The sequence below is a fragment of the Haemaphysalis longicornis genome, unplaced genomic scaffold (genome assembly GCF_048455015.1).
Source record: "Haemaphysalis longicornis isolate Haplotype H1 unplaced genomic scaffold, Haemaphysalis longicornis Haplotype H1 scaffold_1, whole genome shotgun sequence".
Classification (NCBI taxonomy): domain Eukaryota; kingdom Metazoa; phylum Arthropoda; class Arachnida; order Ixodida; family Ixodidae; genus Haemaphysalis; species Haemaphysalis longicornis.
This window is the reverse complement of record NW_027526203.1, coordinates 448584219-448602356: the sequence shown is the minus strand read 5'-3', so window position 1 is coordinate 448602356 and position 18138 is coordinate 448584219. Positions and strand designations below refer to the sequence as shown.

The 18138-nt window shown below is 47.3% G+C and overlaps 1 non-coding gene across 1 annotated transcript; it reads left to right on the top strand.

Moving 5' to 3' along the window:
- Window positions 1-4294: 4294 nt before the first annotated feature.
- Window positions 4295-4367, top strand: Trnar-acg (transfer RNA arginine (anticodon ACG)). The gene has a single exon. It is a non-coding gene; the product is annotated as a tRNA-Arg (tRNA).
- Window positions 4368-18138: the final 13771 nt, after the last annotated feature.

Genomic DNA, 18138 nt, shown 5'->3' with positions numbered 1-18138 from the left:
GATAAATGACCGCCTCGCAAGAGTGGAACATTAGAGCCACAGCGGCAGCCGTCGAAAAGAATTAAAGGGAGATTCCCTGATACTGTGCTGCATCCTCCGTACCGTGCCCGTTTACGTGCAGCGCGCTGGTGATGCTGGAATAAAAGGGCCTATCCCAATCCCTGTGCAATGTTTGGCTTTAATCAAACGTCATAGAAGATCGCGAGAGATCAATCGTCGTAAGAACATCGTCCACATTTGTTGAACCGCTAGATCAACCGACATGCTTGATTATAACTCAAAACTCAGAATTAACCATGACAGCCCTTTGTCCGATGATGTCGCCGGCACTATCCCTGCCTTTCGCCATCACAGTGCAGCCGAGTGCGGCTCGCACTATGATAGAGGCTGGTGTGTTGCCAGAAACATGCGATAGTTAAATGTTTACAGCGCTGCCGATTGTAACGTCTCCTAGGGCAGCTTCCGACGACCCTGCACGTAACTGGGAGAGCGCGCGCAGGACGCTCTTCTGTCTGGGCGATTTTTTCCCTCTCCCCCTCTTTCTGCCGGCGGGCGCTTAAGACAAAGGGGCTCGTCGTCTTCGGCCGATGCTGTTCTGCGTGGCGTGCCGCATCTGCGGGCCCGTCAGCGCCGCGCATCTCCCTCGTAGCTCCCGGCGAAACCCAAATGAAGCGGCGGCGTCATGCGTGGGCTGGCACCGGGCGGGCGGCGAACAAAAGATGAGTGTGTGTGCTCGCGAATGCAAGGCCGAATGGAAACCACGTTGCCAGGAGATCGGGCTCAATCGCGATCGTGCCGCCGCTATTTTCGGGGCGCGCTTAGTAAATTGCTGCGCTCGCCAAACTTTCACGCTCGGCGGCGTTTTTTATGCAGCCCGCGGGACGAGGGCCTCCTTCCGCAGCTGCCGGTAGCGCGACGGCTTGGAAAAGTGCGCCCGCCGCCGCTAGAGGCGGAAGCTTGTGCCAGCGGATCGCGTGTCTCGCTTGCACGCGCGCGACACGTCACCCGTGAGGCTGACGCGCGCCCGTCGCTGCAGGCACCCTTCCTCAGCCGACTACCACCAGACGCGCCTATTTCCGAACTCCGGCAGGTGCGCATCCTCCCTTGCCTCTGTCGAAGCGATTCGGCGAGTCTCGGAGTTTAGCCCCTGGCGAGACCAGTGGCGCCTTTTGTTGGCTTTATAAAAGACCGGCATGAATGATAACTTGGGAGGTTCTGTTCTCACAAGTCCCGTGCCCGCTCGCCCCACACTCACACTTGAAAGACTGGCCGCTATACACACAGCGCGACAATATACAAACTGAATACAAATAACGCGCTCCGACCACCCGCACAAAACAATATGGCGCTCTGCAGGAGGGGAACGATCCCCAAACAGCTGTTTTTGTAATGTTGGGACGGAAACACTGTTTACTTCGATATTTTCGCTTCCTGGAGTCCTCGATTATCAGTGGAGCGCATGGAGGCGAAACGTAAAATAAGCCATTTGTACTAGCGTTAGGGGCCCGTTAAGAACGCCCAGATAATTTGAATTATTCCCTATAGCCTTCCATACAGCGGGCCTCTAAACGCTGGTGTAGCGTGGCCGCGTAAACCGCAGAATAAAATTTAGAGAAACTCTCGAGCGCAGCTCGAGCCGCAACTAAATGCATTGAACTTCGATTTCATGAAGTCGACTGGAATGTCAAAGCGTTCGCAGAATCAGGAATTTAGAAATATTGGCAGCGTATCTGCTCACTTCGCTGCAAATGTCGTCGAAAGACGATAGTCTTCTGCCGCCCCTGCCACGTAAGTGCCTCCCTTCTCTTCCCCGCCCACCTCTCACACTCTTATTCTCCCGTATCGCTCCTTCCACGTTAATTAAAAAAACACACTAGAGGTTTGCTAAAATCACTTCAGCTTTGAAATACATAGATACTTTGGGGTCGTTTCCTTTGGAGCGGGCGGGCGCCTCAGAATATGGTCCCTCATTGCTCGCGCCATCTACTGGAACCTTTTGTTACTGCTGAACTTGGAACACTGCCACAATAGGGTGCCACGAGCGCTTTTTGTAGCGCAAGCTACACTACCGCTACCTCGGGCAGTCTTCGCCGGGTGACCAGTTTTGCCCTTGAGGGCTAGAGGTCAAACCACGCCCCCTTCCGCAATCGCCCGGCACGGAGCAGCGGCTCGATAGCAGGGAGAGATAGGCGAGGGAAAAAAAGACGTGTGCGGGACCCGTGCGCAGGACGTGGCAGCGGAAGGCGAGGAGGCTGCGGCCGCAGTGGTAAGCATGCGCCACGAAGGAAAGCCACTATGTCACGTGCGGCGCAGAACCATGTGCGCTAGGGGAAGACGAACATCCAGCTGTGGTCCCTCAGTCATACAGCGACGACGCTTAAACAACGCCGTGAGGCGAAAAAGAGGAAACACGCTACTTTAGCGTGCAGCTAATGCTGCACGCTGCAGCTAATGCTTCACACTAATGCGTCTTACGCATTAGTGTGAGCTTCCTTCCTTTTTTGTATTTTGACGTTAAAATTTCTTTCAATGCGTATTTTTATTTGCTATCGCAAAAAAAGCAGCCATGTATTTTTTAGTTAAAAGAACAATGCTAATGTCACTTATGCATTGGTGTCTTGAGCCAATTATACCTAACGTTTTTTTTTCTCAACAATGTTGACAGGTAGGAACACGGCCACCCGATTTATTAGTTTGGAGGTATTTTGCATATATAAGCATTTCGCTTCAAGATTCTCGTAACTTTTGGCCGGGTGGCTGAATCTAGAGACAAACATGAATACTGGTGAACTTTCTGTGAATTGATTTTGTAGCAACTTGTTTCCAACCCGATACATTGGTTGTGCTGTGTGTTGAATGACCAGGTTACATAGAAACACATTGGATAATTTTCTGTTTTTTTTCAGAGAGACAGGCAGACAAACAGACAGACAGACAGACAGACCAAAATTTCTCGTTTTGCCCAAGAAAGACTATCATCTTCAAAAATCGAAGAATATGACTCATTATAGTGAAAACGAGAGATTTGTTTCCTAGCGAAAAAATCTGTTACGTTGCCTTGCATACAGTTGATAAACAAAGCCGTTACGCCCTTCTCGTAGCTTGCGATTGCTATGATCGCAATAGCTAGAGCACGGGAAATCGTCTGAGAAGGTCGACGGCGCCTACTATCTCGCTAGCCGTTGACACATGATCGGCAGCGCCCGGCCGTTTCCCAAGGGTCCACGGTGTCCGCCCAGAGACGAGGAGCCATCCCCGGGGGACCAGCCATCCATACAGCGGCACGGGAGTGGACACACCCTTTAACTCGACTTCACCACCTTCTGACTCGGTCCCGCCAGCGGGCCTCGAGGTCGTCACTTCAACCGGCTTTCAACCCGTTCTGCCCCCGCTCCCATGATCAGCCGAAATTTCCATACTCTGCCAACGCTGGCCATATCCACAAGACGTTCCATAAATGGCACACCCAGTCCCTGCCACCTCGATGTCCCCCCTATGCATCCTCCCCACCTGCCGATCTTCAGCACCCAATCTGGCACTGCGCTAAATTCACCTGGTACAAAATCTTCATTCCTCCTCCCCTTCTTCCTCCTCACACATTCGACCCCTGGCTCTCACTGCAAATTGTTCTGCAGAGGACGGTTGGGCGCAACTCAGTTCTCCTCCCCACACCCCTTATCCGGGCCCACCAGTGTTGGACACCAATGGTCCTTCAAGATATCCCAAGCGACCAACATACCCTTACTCCTACACGGTCCTACATGGTCCTACAAGCTCCCTGCCTCTCACTCAGAAATTATGATAGGGCGCTGTGCGGAGATTTCTGCCAAGGGCTTTCTGAAATACCTGCGTGCAGCCCAACCACCTCAAAATGCTTTTTCGCTATGTAAGTTTTTAAATTTCTGTACTGGCTGCTGCTGCTTGTTCTCGAGTCATTCAAAGAGCGTTACAACACTGATTTAAGAAAACTATTCACTTTAAATCATTCGTTAGCAAAAAATACACAGCTGAAACAAAACGTTATTCGGACAACACGAGGTGTTTGCAAGGATGACAAGGTGTTGGACGTTAACGAAAAGCAAACATTGAGATGAATTTGGGTAATTGTAGAATGCACAGACACCTAGCATTGAGTCTACATCGAGGTTCAAAAGTGTACGCTTTAATGACACCACCGGAAGTGTACCGTAAGGCTACACATTTTTCAGTAGTGAAAACTTATGGGGCTTTACCTAAATTAATTGCCTGAAACTGTACTGTTCAGAACAGCTTTGAAGCGCTTTGGAAATGTGTTGGGCCTGTGGCGCAACGGATAACGCGTCTAACTACGGATCAGAAGATTCCAGGTTCGAATCCTGGCAGGCTCGCACTTCTTTTTTCATCTATTGTGGATGAAATGGAGTTCTGTGAAGCCCGCTTACTCTGAAAGTTAACTGCGTGTTGGTTTATGTTTCGTACTGTTTCCTCCATCTAATTGTCCACATTATCAATCTAAAGTAAAGAGGCTTACGATTTCGTTTGCTGAGTAATTGAACGTAAGCCGCTATCATTTTGACGTTGCTGTTCTATAAAGACGCCCCGTTATACGTTTCTTCTCCAGTTCCAGGACGTGAACATTACTAATTTCAACAATCTGCGAGCGCCCTGACGTCCATGCTTCATCCTGTTACCAGCCTGCCGCTCCTGACGGCTGTAGTTCCAACCTTGGCATATTAGCGGCAGCGGCGGTAGTGGAAAGGCGCCCGTTACGCGTCGCTCAGTTTGGTGAGCATTCCCTGGACCATTTACCCGCTATTACTTCCTCCCCGCCATGGTGTGCGACTGTCTCCGGGCCACTTCTCCGCTCTGCTGGTTGTTTGCCGTGTGTTCTACCTGCCGCTATAAGTCAGGCACGGCAGAAACGTGCCATAATTGTTATACTACCTTACCTCTAATTTGACCATGTTTACCCCATTGGGGATCGCTCAGGCTGGTCGGAGTCCATTTTCAAATGTTAGGGTGAGGCCGGCCGAAAAGCATGGCGCTATCCGTCACGTCTTAATCCGACATTGAAGTCAAACAAATCAAAAACAATATTTTTAGACACGGTGTCCATGCGCGAAGTCATAACATTCTCACGAATTTCAATAATACCAATGCAACTGATGATGCACGAATGCAAGTTAGATCCGTAAAGTTTCTTGTTGATGTAATTGCGCCTTGTTTAGCTCATATTTCTAATATTTTTATATCAGCTGGTGCTTTCCCACGCAGAATGCAGACAAGTAATTGTGTTATTTAAGAAAGGCGACAAACACGATTATTGGAATTGTCCCATTCCAAAATTATTAGTTCTCTTAAGGCATTTAAAAAAATTATTCCCATAAGGCTGATGTCGTTTATACCGACAAATATGATTTTATCAGGCCTGCTCAGTTTGGTTTTTGGAAATTTAAATCTGTCTTACTCGCGCAAAAAGAACTAATATTAAAAAACTTTGAAATGAACAACACGCTGTATTTTCCGACTTTAGCAAGGCATTCGATCCTATCAGCCACCAAACCACCAAACCCTTTTGTTAAAATGAGAAAGATACGGCCCACGTGGCAGGGCTCCCTATTATCCTCTTATTTACGCCATCGGTCGCAGTACATTGAAATAGCTGGATGTTCCTCCAATACAAAGCCAGTGAAATTAGGTGTACCGCAAGGGAGCATCCTGCGACCGTTTCTTTTTATTCTTTATGCACGTTAAAAATCCCCAGGTGGTCAAAATTAATCCGGAGCCCTTCCCTATACGGCACGCCTCATCGCCTGCGTTGCGCCGGATTGTTAAACCCTACAATCAATCAACCAATATCAATGAAATTGTCATTATATTTAAGCCTGCTAAGAACATCATTCGTGCGGATTATGCTAGTTTATTTTTCTCAGGTAATTCGGGTACTGTTCTAGCCAACCAATCATGTAGATTCAACTTTAGCTTTACTTACTAAATAAATCAAAAGCAATAACATGAGGGATAATGTTGCTAAAACTAAAGCAATCTTGTATCACCCGCGTCACAAGGTGTTTCAACTACCCTACATTCTACTTCATAACACAATAGAAATTGTTCTATCCCCTAAAACACTTCGTGCCTATTTTTCTCAACACATAACGTCAAAATACCATGTTAGTTACATTGCCTCCAACTATCACGTGTTAACGGACTTATGCGTCGTCACTGCCCTGTTCTACCTGAATTCGTTAATGAACTATGGGGATCCTCTATTTACCAGTCCTGGACGGTCCGCGGGCAGTACGAGGACTGCCTTCAGACCGGAAGTCCCATAGGATTACATGGGAAAATCGAGCGCCGGATCGCGTCTCGGGCAGTCCGCGGACGATCCGGGACTGATAATCCAGGAGGCCCTATGACGCCCTTGTTTGGGCCACAACCACATTGAAAAATATCCGCAGACCATTGTTATTGCAAAAAAGAGCGTTGCGCACAACATGCGAAGTTTTGTACCTAGCACACACCAGAGAACTCTTTATGAATAAAAATGTCGTAAGGGTCGATAATTTATACCGGTATAAGCTTTCCAGTTCTTTTAAACTAGAGCTGAGCAGAATGACTAGGTAACGAATTTGACAGGAACCCCTCTCTTATAATGCCCGCAACCCTAAAGCATGCCAGGACTCCAGATTTCGAACAAACTATAACTATGGCAAACAGATATTTCAATACTGTCTCCCCACTATGCTATAAACGAATTGTATGATTCTAAAGGCTTAACATAACCACCTTTTCTTTCAAAAGCTTGCTGCGAAGTTTTGTTGAAATGGGAATATCAACATCTTTTACTGCATTTTTTTATATTTTATTTTCTCATTTCTGGTGTTTACTGTCCACATGTACACTCCCCTGCCTTCCGAAACTTCCTTAGAGTAATCAGGGCCCGCCAAGCTGTTCCTAGAATTCTTACTGATTGCCTTGTGTCATGCTTGTTACGCGAATAAATTCAAATTGAAATCTTTACACTTCATTTCTCTTCAGCCAGCCTTCCTTACGATTACACTAAACGTGAATCTGTTACATTTCTGTTGTGCCCGGGCAGTTATCATGACTCGGCAGTTATCAGAAACAACACTGATAAGGATAAGGACAGGAAGGGAACAAACGCAGTGCTGACGGACACAGTTATTATGACCGACGACTTAATACAACTGGACCTATCTCCCTTTTCTTTTGCTATATCTGTGCCGCTCTGTTAAGTGCAGAGCACTTTAGGCGCTCGCCTTGTCGTCGTAGCTCGCCCGCTGTCACAGTCACAGTATCAAGCGACTGCCGGAATCAGGCGGGGCAGCGAGATAACGGACCCGTGACAGAGGCTTCTAAAAACAAGCGGTTGAGATAGTCATTACCGCTCGAAACTCCTGAACCGCTGGCGCTTGTCATTAATCTCCCCGTTGTTTAGCGCAAAGAAAACTGCAGCTACATTTGAGTGAAAATCTGTGTATGTAACCGGCAGCCCCGCGTCCATTTAGTTAGGAACGCCCGTTGGCTTGGTTTCTACGATAGTAAGCGAAAAATGTGGTAGCCAAAAACAACGCGCTTCAAACTGCGCAGTACGGCGCTGGCACGTGCGGCATGAAAGCAAGCAAAAAAAGAACAGAACTCCCGCTCCAGGTAGGGGACGCGCGAGCACTGCGAAGGCGGGAAATTTTAATTGCATTGAAGAAACCTCAGTTCAATTCGAGAGGAGTGAGACAGGAAGTCGAAGAGTGTGGTGTGTGGTGCTCTGTCGAATATTTATGCTTTTTTTTAAACCCTCCATGTGAAATTCTGGTTTCGTGAGTCTGTGGGTCATCGAAGCGAACGTTGTTGCTACTTAATTATTTCGATGCGAAGTAACGCCATAGAGCTTATTCAGTAGGAAGTTGCCGTTAGTTTCTTGTGGTGTCAAGGTTCCACATTAGGGGCAACTGGATGGTGGCACTATCAGGTGCTAAGTAGTGCATTAAGCATTCACTACACGAAGTTGTCTTAAAGTGTTCAAAACGTTTACTCGGTGCACGTGGAACCTTTCAACGGTTGTCATTTCTAATGCGATTTTTATTGTCTCGTCGCTCCTTAAGCAGCCACTATACGTTTTCATAGCACCGAAGTTTGGAGTAGTTCGGAGCTAAGCTCTCAATACGTCAATACTCATCTCTCCCTACCAGGTGGATTCTTCACGCGGGATGCGTTCATATTCAGACGAGAAGCATATAGCGTTCACACCATCGCTCCCTCTCCCCACCCCCCAGAGTTCATCATTCTTAGTCGTATTTAACCCAGCTCTTTTGCATACGCATGATCATCATGAGGTGTAATAGTAACCGGCGTCACAGCGACGCCCGAGGTGGGCCTATTTGGTCTACCGGCATGTATAGCCACCGAATCGGCGGTAGCGCTCTTGAGTGTCTTATCAATCATGACTTATCTTTATAAAACTTATCTATGACTAATCTTTACATAAATATATGTATCACATCATGGAAGCTAGCTTGTCCATGCGAGATCCCTATTTGTTTCCCGAACAATGGAGCTTTGTAATGGATCTAAGCAACCCAGAGACGAGCCAATATTCTGAAGGCCTCAAAAAGGGATCACGTGCTTCGAAGTTCAACATCCGGCGTGCCGAGTCCATCTTCTCGAAGAGGGCTTCGCCGAAGTTCCCTCAATTATGGTGCTTTTTACTGCGGTCTCCAAAGGCGCTAAGAGAGGAGCGCGCTGTTTATTTACAGTAGACCTTCGGCGGCACAGCTCGACGAGTCCCCGCGGTAGTTTCGTGTTTCCGTTTCACGAAAAAATAAAATGAGTAGCGACACCATGTGTTGCTCAGAGTCTCCCCCCGGTGCGCTTTTTTCGGGGGAAGCGGCGTCTGGCAACTCCACCTTCGCTGACGTGATCGCTGCTTCTCGCAGGTCGCACACATGTTCGCTGCATTACCCGAGCACTCGTCTTCCGCAGCCGGGCGAGAAAGACATGACAGGCTACGGAATAGACTCCTTTCTGAAATTCTCTTCGAAAATGTGTTTCCCACCGCAACAGCCTTTAACTCTACTCTTCTTGCTGTCCTTTTCGGAGACTTCGTTATATCAAATTACGCTAGTTTTCTATGCCTCAAAGAAGCCAACCGGTGAACTTTGGCTGGCTATCAAGCACCGGTGTCTTTGTTGCTTCAGATTAAAAGTTCTGAGGTGAGGGGACAGCAGGATTTTCTTCCCGTTTTTGTCTCTCGTTAACACTGTTGAGAACTGAGATTTCTTCCCTTCGGTATTCCACTTGATGCCAGGCGCTTTTCTCACAGCGGTCGAACAAACTACTAAAAAACTTAAAACTCGTTTTTCATGAATTGCAAAGGCGTCAACGTATACGCCCATGAAAATTTCGCGCCCAGATTACGGAAGAGCTTTTTTAACGTATAAAAACACGCCTCGTGCTCGGGTGAAATGTTATCCGGAGGGACAGTCGGCAGCATGGGTTTTGGGCACATTTACTGGCAGATTCCAACAATTCTGATATCGTTGGACAATGTGTTTTCTTCACTCATAGAGTATTTCAGTAAGCCCAACTGCAGCACGTTTAGGTAATTGTTACAACTATAACAGCTGCTCTAATTAAGATAAAAATGCAATAAGGCGCGCGGTGTGTGTTCCCATTTTCTTTCGCTGTATTTATTTTCGATTTCCCCGCACTGGTCTTCAAGTGGGTACATCAGATAATCCAGATATTTCTTAAGCTGATACTGACGACGTTACATGCAATATCGCTGCAGTCTTTGCTATTGTCCGTGCATGAACAGTAACATACGAATACGAAAACAGCAAGCATAAAATGCAGGAGAGCTAAGTGGGTGGTAGGAGGCAAATTGAACTCTGCATAAGCTTCTCTCCGCGTCTCACGTGCCGGCATCACACTCCAGCATAAATCATCACACCCGTTTTCTTTTTTTTTTTTCTTCTTCTTTTTTTTTTAATTTTAAGGCGCGCCCCGTGTGCCCCATGAGGCGAAAATTTCGACGCTGTGAGCAGCGGATGACCCCAAAATTCCACTAACGCGGGTGGAACACGGCTGGGTACAAAGGGATAAAGAAAACACACACAAAAAAAAAACACAAAACGAGGGGGAGTCCTTGGTGGCGCTGCACGAGGTGGCGTCCGTGACTCGTGGCTCCTTTGCGCACCAGATGAACCCGTTATTTTTCCAGGTGCTCGTGGAGCTGTCAGGGGGCCACGAGACTCTTGGCTCCATATAGTGACAGGCGAAGCCGTCAGTTTTCATGGTGTTCATCGGAGGTATCTGGTAATCACCCTACGTACTACTGGCGCTGTATACAGTACACCGTGGCGGAGCGATTAATTTACCTGGTACGTGCTTGTCGGTGCTATCGGGCACTGCGCAATTCGTGGCGCGCCAATGGAAGCCGCCAGTCTGCCTGGTGTTCGTCGGAGCTGTCGGAATGATTCGTGCTGTTTCGCGGGATAAAAGGTGCTTCGACGTCCGTTGCACCGCTGCAGTTTCATCGCCGGCTAAGCGCGGTGAACCACGCAGGTATGCGCACAAGGCCAAAGCGATGGAGGTGTGTAGCGCAAGCGGAAGAAACAATGGTTGGGCATTCATGCCACGTTAGCACAATTAAGTGCCCCGTAGCAATTTTTCTTTCATGGCTAAGGGTGGCCAAAATAAGCAACGTATACAAAAAATAGCCCATTAGCGACCCCTGAAAAGGTCTTAAAGGAGCCATGAAGAGAAAATGCAAGTTGGTTTTATTCGAAAGATTTCGTGTTTTATAGTGCCCCCAGCGCTTGTCCGGATACAAACGGTGCTTTATTCACTGAGAAATTAAACAATTTAGGTTAAAATTTTGATTTTCCCGCTCAATCGTGCGTTTTCGTGGTCCCAAGTGACATCACTGGAACCGACCGCTCTGCAGCCTAGAGTACCTTCATTGACGCATCCGCCGTACAGGGTAGAGACACGTATACGCTGGCGCCGCCATTTTCGGTTGCTCGCTGGCCGCCGAAGCAAGTCATTGTGTCAAAACCGCGCTAAAATTATCGCCGCAACGCGGTTTACTGAAAAAGTTTGAATCATATTGTCTGTTTCGCGTTGCTAGGTCTCGTGGGAAACGAAAAGAATAACGCGTTGAGCCCGTTGGCCCAATTGCGGCGGCACGGGACCGTTCAAAGGTTGTCTCCACCCTGTACAGCGGTGTTGGTTTGTTCCCGCGCTTCTTTACGTTCCGTAACCTAGATGGCGCCACCATACCGTGGCAAACGTTTGGTTTGGTTTGTTTTTGCCCGCATTTAAACCTGGCTTGTTTTTGTTCTGGGAGAAAATATTCGTTCCCTGAAACAGTGCTCGCTCGACAAATGGGGTCACGTAAGACACCGTTGCTTGCGTCAATCGGCCAGTGTCGTGTGAGACAACCCCAAGCCCCGTAGTGCTGTACAGCTAAACCAAGCATGCTGTGCGCAGTACGAACAGCAGAACGCATCAGTACTTCTATGTTTACATGTGATTTCGTAACTTCCACTGTTTGTCCCATCATTCTTATTGCTTTGTAAAGAATGTGCCCTAAATTTAAGCGCAAATCGCTCGTTTGTCTAGTTTGTAAGTTCTACCTAATTTGCGTCTGCTTCTGCCAGCCTCCGCCAATCGCAGAGCTTAGCTCATGTGACGACATAGGTTCTGTTGCGGGAAATGAGCTGGTGGGTCGCATGACCATTCCCGTTTTTCCTAATTATGTAGCTTATTTGAGCGAAGTTTACGTTAAAAGTGGTGTCAGTATGATTCTAACGAGACAATCTTTTGAATGAACCAAACTTGTGTTTTCTCTTCATGGCTCCTTTAAGGGCCGCCTTTTAATCTGTTCCTACTGGATGTCTTTGCTCGGGCAAATCCTTTCCATGGGATACTGCTGCAGCATTAGTTAAGTTAAACTCGTCTGCGTGATTTTTTACTAACACTCACCATCCTCCGTAGGCGGTCAGTATGCATAGGACAAAACTTTCCCAATCAATGTGCGTACACAGTTCTTTTCATTGGAACATTTGCGGTCTCGTACTGCTGATCCGATAAAAAAAAGGCGCCTTATTGTGCTGAACTTCCCGCTAAGTACGTCTCGTGCACGGAGTAAAGTTGTACCTCAAACAGATCTGAATCACATTAACAGCAAAACTGTTGTAGAGCCTTTTCGTACGTCTACTGTAGGTCGTGCGTTACAGAGGGGTGGGGGTAGGTTCCCATACCCGCCGGCGGCCTCGCGGATACCAGTTCCACGGCCGCTGGATTTCATCCAGCGGCCGTGCCAGTTCCTAGACCCACCGATAGAGGGTGCAGTGGTATCGCAAAGGCGGGTTCCTCTTCCTCCCGCTAGGGGAGGGAGAAGATAGGGAGCCTCCCGCCGCAAACGTTTAGCTACCGATTCCTTTGCGCGAACCGTACAATTTGCGCGGCGGCGACCGTATACCGTTCTCGGGCGAGCGCTCGTTGACGTTGGAGCCGAAACAAGGGAACCGCTGCTCCGCTGCTCAGCAGATTTCCCACTGGGTGGGACTGGGTTTAATTTCTTTACTCGTCGGTTCGCGACTTTATCGCTCAAACAGGGAGAAAAGTCCGGTAGCTATAGTTGACGCATGGTTGGAAAAAAGTCTGCTGGATTGAAGGGCACGCTGCAGTAATTCAACGGAACTGGGTCCACCCGTTTCTGGCCCCCTTGAGGGGAGGGACATTATGTTACCTTCTCGGTGTCTGTTGCGCGCTACATTGCACTGGATTGTAGAAACCTGTTTTGAGGCCCTTGAAAAGGTTTTGCAGTGTTATTGGAGCGTGCAGTTATTGGAGCGTGCAGTACCTTATTGGAGCGTGCAGTTGTGACTTCTTTTGGTGGCGCATCGTGCCGTCGCGCTGCAACCCGTTACCAGGGCCGTCACATTGAGCACATCTATCTTCTTAGGTACTCAAGGGCAACGGGAATCTGTAGCACTAGTTGTGAAGCACTAGTTGTACATCTTTGACGAGTCATCGCAGACAGTGAAAGAATTAAAATAGCAATCATCCCGTCCTCGACCAAAGCCAACCTCTCCCCAAATTGTCCCCAAATCAGCTTTTTCGTTTTCCGTGATCTTTACTAACATTAGAAGTATCATTTCAAAGCGTGAACATGTTTCTAATCTGGTTTTGTCATCCAACAGCGACTTTCTTATATTGACCGAAACATGGTTAAGTGACAGCGTCTCTGATCAAGAGGTCTTGGCCGATTTGCCTAATTTTCAACTATTTCGGAAGGATCGCAAAGATAAGAGGGGAGGAGGGGTTCTTAGTGCCATAAACCAAAAAATATCCTGCTCGTTAGTTAACCTGTAATCTGACCTTGAAATAATTTGGATTCTTTGTTCTGCTAAGCCCCAGTCAATATTACTTGGCGTCTGTTACAGGCCCACGAATAGCTGTCCTGACTTTCCTAATAACCTTAATGACGTATTAAACGAAGTTACAAAAAATTATCCCAATGCCCCCGCAGTTTTGTTCGGTGATTTTAATTTTCCGGGTATTAATTGGCTTAACCAAACCATGCCGTCACACGCCCAAGGCGAAGCCGGGGCTTTCCTGGACGTTTGCTTAAATTTTAACCTCTCACAAATGGTAACTGCACCAAACCGCGTAACACAAGAGTGTGAAAATATTTTGGACCTAATACTAACCAGTCATCCCGAGAGCATGGTCTCGATTACTTATCTCCCCGAAATAAGTGACCATAAGGTTATCCATACCGAATTTGCATTTAAACCGTTAATTCGTCAAACCACCAAGAAAACCATTCGGCTGTACGACAAGGGGAATTATGAAGCAATAAATTTGAAGCTTAACGGGTCAATGAATTGACTGACAGGTTTTTTCCGAAATCCCACTTCCGCGCAAACTCCCAAAAGCCATGGTTCTCTAAAACTCTGAAAAGACTAGAAAACAAGAAAAAACGCCTGTTTAGATTGGCAAAAAGACTAGAAGACCCGCAAAAGTGGCAGAAATATTACGCAGCTGAAAAAGCATATTTATGTGCAGTTCAAGGCGCAAAGAATTCTTTTTTCAACGTTGACTTACCGAACATGCTGACTAACAACCAAAAAAATTTTTGGCAGGGTTTGAACCCACCGCATACAGCCCCAATTATTCTTACCAGTGAATCGGGTCACGTAATCACCGATGATGAATGCGCTAACATCTTCAACACCGATTTCTCATCCGTGTTTACCAAAGAAAGTAACGTGTCATTCACAATACCACCCACTGTTATAGAATGTGCTATGCCACCCGTATCGCTCACTACTAATGGAATTTTGTGCTTAATCGAAAAATTAAAACTTTCTTCCTCCTCCGGGATTGACGAAATCAACTCCAAGTTCCTTAAGAATACAAAATATATTTGTGCATCTTTTCTATGCTTGCTCTTCTCACAGTCACTTTTAACAGAACATCTACCAGAGGACTGGAAGAATGGGAAGGCCGTTCCAATTTTCAAATCAGGTAACAAAAACTCGCCATTAAACTATCGTCCCATATCCCTTACCAGCATGCCCTGTAAAATCATGGAACACGTCATCTACACGCATATCATAAACTTTCTTGATTCAGCACAACATGGGTTCCGCAGAGGTTTCTCTTGTGAAACGCAACTGGCCTTATTTGTTCATGATTTGCATACTAACCTGGACTGTAACTCACAAACCGATGCCGTATTCTTAGATTTTTCCAAAGCGTTCGACAAAGTACCCCATTATCGACTGTTAATAAAACTTTCCCAGTTAAATCTTCACCCCAACATATTAAATTGGATCGGAGAATTCCTTACAAACCACTCCCAGTCTGTTAATATCAACAACCGTACCTCTAATCCTTCAAACCTAACTTGCCTTCAAACCTAACCTGTAAAACCCGCCTGTTCGCTGATGACTGCGTTATATATGACACTGTTACTGAAATTTAAAAACAGTCATCCATACAAGCCAACCTAAACTGCCTCCAGGAATGGTGCGAGCGCTGGTTCATGGAACTTAACCCCAGTAAATATAAAGTCGTTTCATTCCACCGCCGCCGCATGCCGCTCGTGTATCCGTACACAGTTAATGCCATCCCCTTAGAAAATGTTCAGTCATACAAGTATTTGGGCGTCACTCTTTGTAGCGATGTTTCATGGAACATACACGTTACTAACATCATTTCATCTGCAAATAAAACACTGGGTTTCCTTAAACGCCATTTACGCCTCGTTCCACAACACGTAAAATTACAAGCATACAAATCCATTGTTCGACCGAAACTAGAATACGCATCGCCCATTTTGGACCCTCGACAATCTTATCTTACACATGCCATCGAATCACTTCAAAACCGGGCCGCTAGATTTATTCACTGTTCATACTCTTCCACTGTCAGCGTATCTGGATTGAAAGCAGAATCTGGTTTACCGGATCTAGAACTTCGCCTTCGTATTGCCAGCCTGTCTTTGTTCCACAAAATTTTTCATAGTCCCTTGCATGCCCCACCTTATATCGTTCCCGCAACACGCATATCTCACCGCACGAGCCATTTGCTTCAAGTTGCTCGGCCACGTTCCCGGACTTCTACTTTTTCCGCCTCGTTTTTTCCGCGTACCGCGCCAGACTGGAACGGCCTTCCCAGTGAAATCGCAACCATTACCTGCCCATCATTCTTCATAGAAATCATCAATAAGCATTTTCATTGTTAAATCTTTCGCTTCTATGTTTGTCATCATAATTACCCACCCCTTATGTAATACCCCCTCGCGGGTCTTTAGGAAATAAAATGAAATGAAATGAAAGTAACAGAGGACGGTACTCGAGAAGAAGTTGGTCAGCTTGCGTCAAATATAAAGCAGAAAAAAATCAGTGCCCTTCCATTGTATAAAGAAGAATGACCAGCGAAGCTGGGTGCAGTGCAAGGAGGGCCCGGAACAAAACACGTTTGTTTAAAATTTGCGGTTGAGCATAGTTCCTCTAATTAGCTCAATAAAACTTGTAATGACTACAGTTCTTTTCTAGGGGACGAACATGGGGCTGTCCGTTTCCCTCCCGCGTCGCAGGCATCTTGATTTGATTGATTGTGGGGTTTAACGCGCCGACGCAACGCAGGCGATGAGGCGCGCCGTAGTGGAGGGCTCCGGATTAATTTTGACCACCTGGGGATCTTTATCGTGCGCCGAAATCTCCTACACACGGGCGTTTTTGCTTTTCGCCTCCATCAGAAAAGCGGCCGCCGCGGCCGGGAATCGAACCCGCGACCTCGTGCTCAGCAGCGCAACGCCTTAGCCACTGAGCCACCGCGGCGGGTCGTCGCAGGCATCTTAGTCTCTGTGTAAAACACCAACCCAAACCGCTCAACCACAGAGGACAGCAGTCGGGTCGCTTCGGGCCGTGAGACGCCCACGTTGAAACCTTCCCTCAGCAGAACGGGTATGCAACGCTGAGCGCGTGAAGTCTGCTAGCGCGTGCACCCAGCCCCCAAAATGCACGCCTAAAAAACGGTTTATGTGCGCGCCTAAAGACGCGAGCCACAACGTTACTCCAGGAACCCTAGAAGAAGTAAACACAAAAGAAACTGGAGCTATGGTGGGTTTTGCTGTAGTGAATATAAATTATTGTTATTGGCTCACGTCGGCGTTGCAAGAGGGCAAGTTGCTCTTAATCCGGGAGGGATTTGCAGCTACTCAACGAGGTGGAATTTGAGGTGGCAATGGCGGTGACTGTACGTTCTGGGGCAGCGGCTTTCCATTTATTTCACTCTTTTGTGCGCGCCGACGCTCCTTCAATTCCCGTTCTTTTTCCTCCAAGCGAACTGCACGCGTACAACCCATAGCGAGTTAAAAATGCAACTGCTGATAACGGCACTAGCGCCGTTATCAGCCAATTGCGAAACTTGTGAAAGAGGCATCGCTGGTGGCGGGGGGTATAAAACTCGTGAAAGAGGCATCGGCGGTGGCAAGTGAAACGGCTTCATCGGAATGAGAACTGGGCTGATTGAACATGCACAGCTTCGCTGTAAAAGAATGCAAGCCTGCCAGGATTCGAACATGGAACTTTCTGATCCGTAGGCAGTCGCGTTATCAGTTGTAACACAGACCCAGCACAACCCTAAGAGCATCAGAGGATTCAGCATTCGGGTGAAGCCCTTAAGTTCCGGCAAAGGAAGCAGATGTAGCACTTTCACGCGAATCTCCGTTTTTATTGCATTTAGGCTTACCTAAACTGCTCACGTTACAGAGAAGTGAATAAAAAAAACAACTGCTTTTCACACCACAGTATGCACGTAATTTCTTCCTTACCAGTTAAAGGACCCGTGTAATGTTTGCCGCGCTGTGACCATACTGCTAAAAAAATTGTAAGCCCTATAAATTTTTATAACGCTATTGATATTCATGTACTTTCCAATCGCTGCCTTCATAAATAAATATTTACAGGTATTTTAAATTTAATGCGCGTTAAGGTATAATCATATATATTCACCCTGTAAAGATTGGCTGTCGCAACCTTTGTCGTCAAAAGAATGCTGATATGCCGTGGACAAATAATTTATGAAGTACACGCGGACGGACGGACAGACAAACAGGCAGTGTGTGTCACGCAGTGAGTGGTTGAGTGATTGATTGAGTGAGTGAGTGAGTGAGTGAGTGAGTGAGTGAGTGAGTGAGTGAGTGAGTGAGTGAGTGAGTGAGTGAGTGAGTGAGTGAGTGAGTGAGTGAGTGAGTGAGTGAGGACACCTAAAGGGAGCAAGAACAGAATAACGTCAACTAAGAGAGAGAGAAAAAACATCGTTATATATTGGAGCGTCTATGTCTAAGCTTGCGCACCGTACAGTCGGGCTCGCATTTCGTTGGAAGAGAACATCGGCAGGCGCACAAGAAAAGAATAAAAATGGAATTGACGGAATCAGGTGGAAGACGCTGGGACATAGGAGGTTCCAAAGAATTCGACCGGCGGCATTCGCGCACTTGGCTGCGTAAATCCTTCTTGGGACTGCCACCGCCAAGTGCGCAAGTGTGCTCGCGATCGTCGTGTCCTCTTGCGTGTGCAACCTGCGAGCGGCGTCCCTAACCGCGTTAGTCGGCCC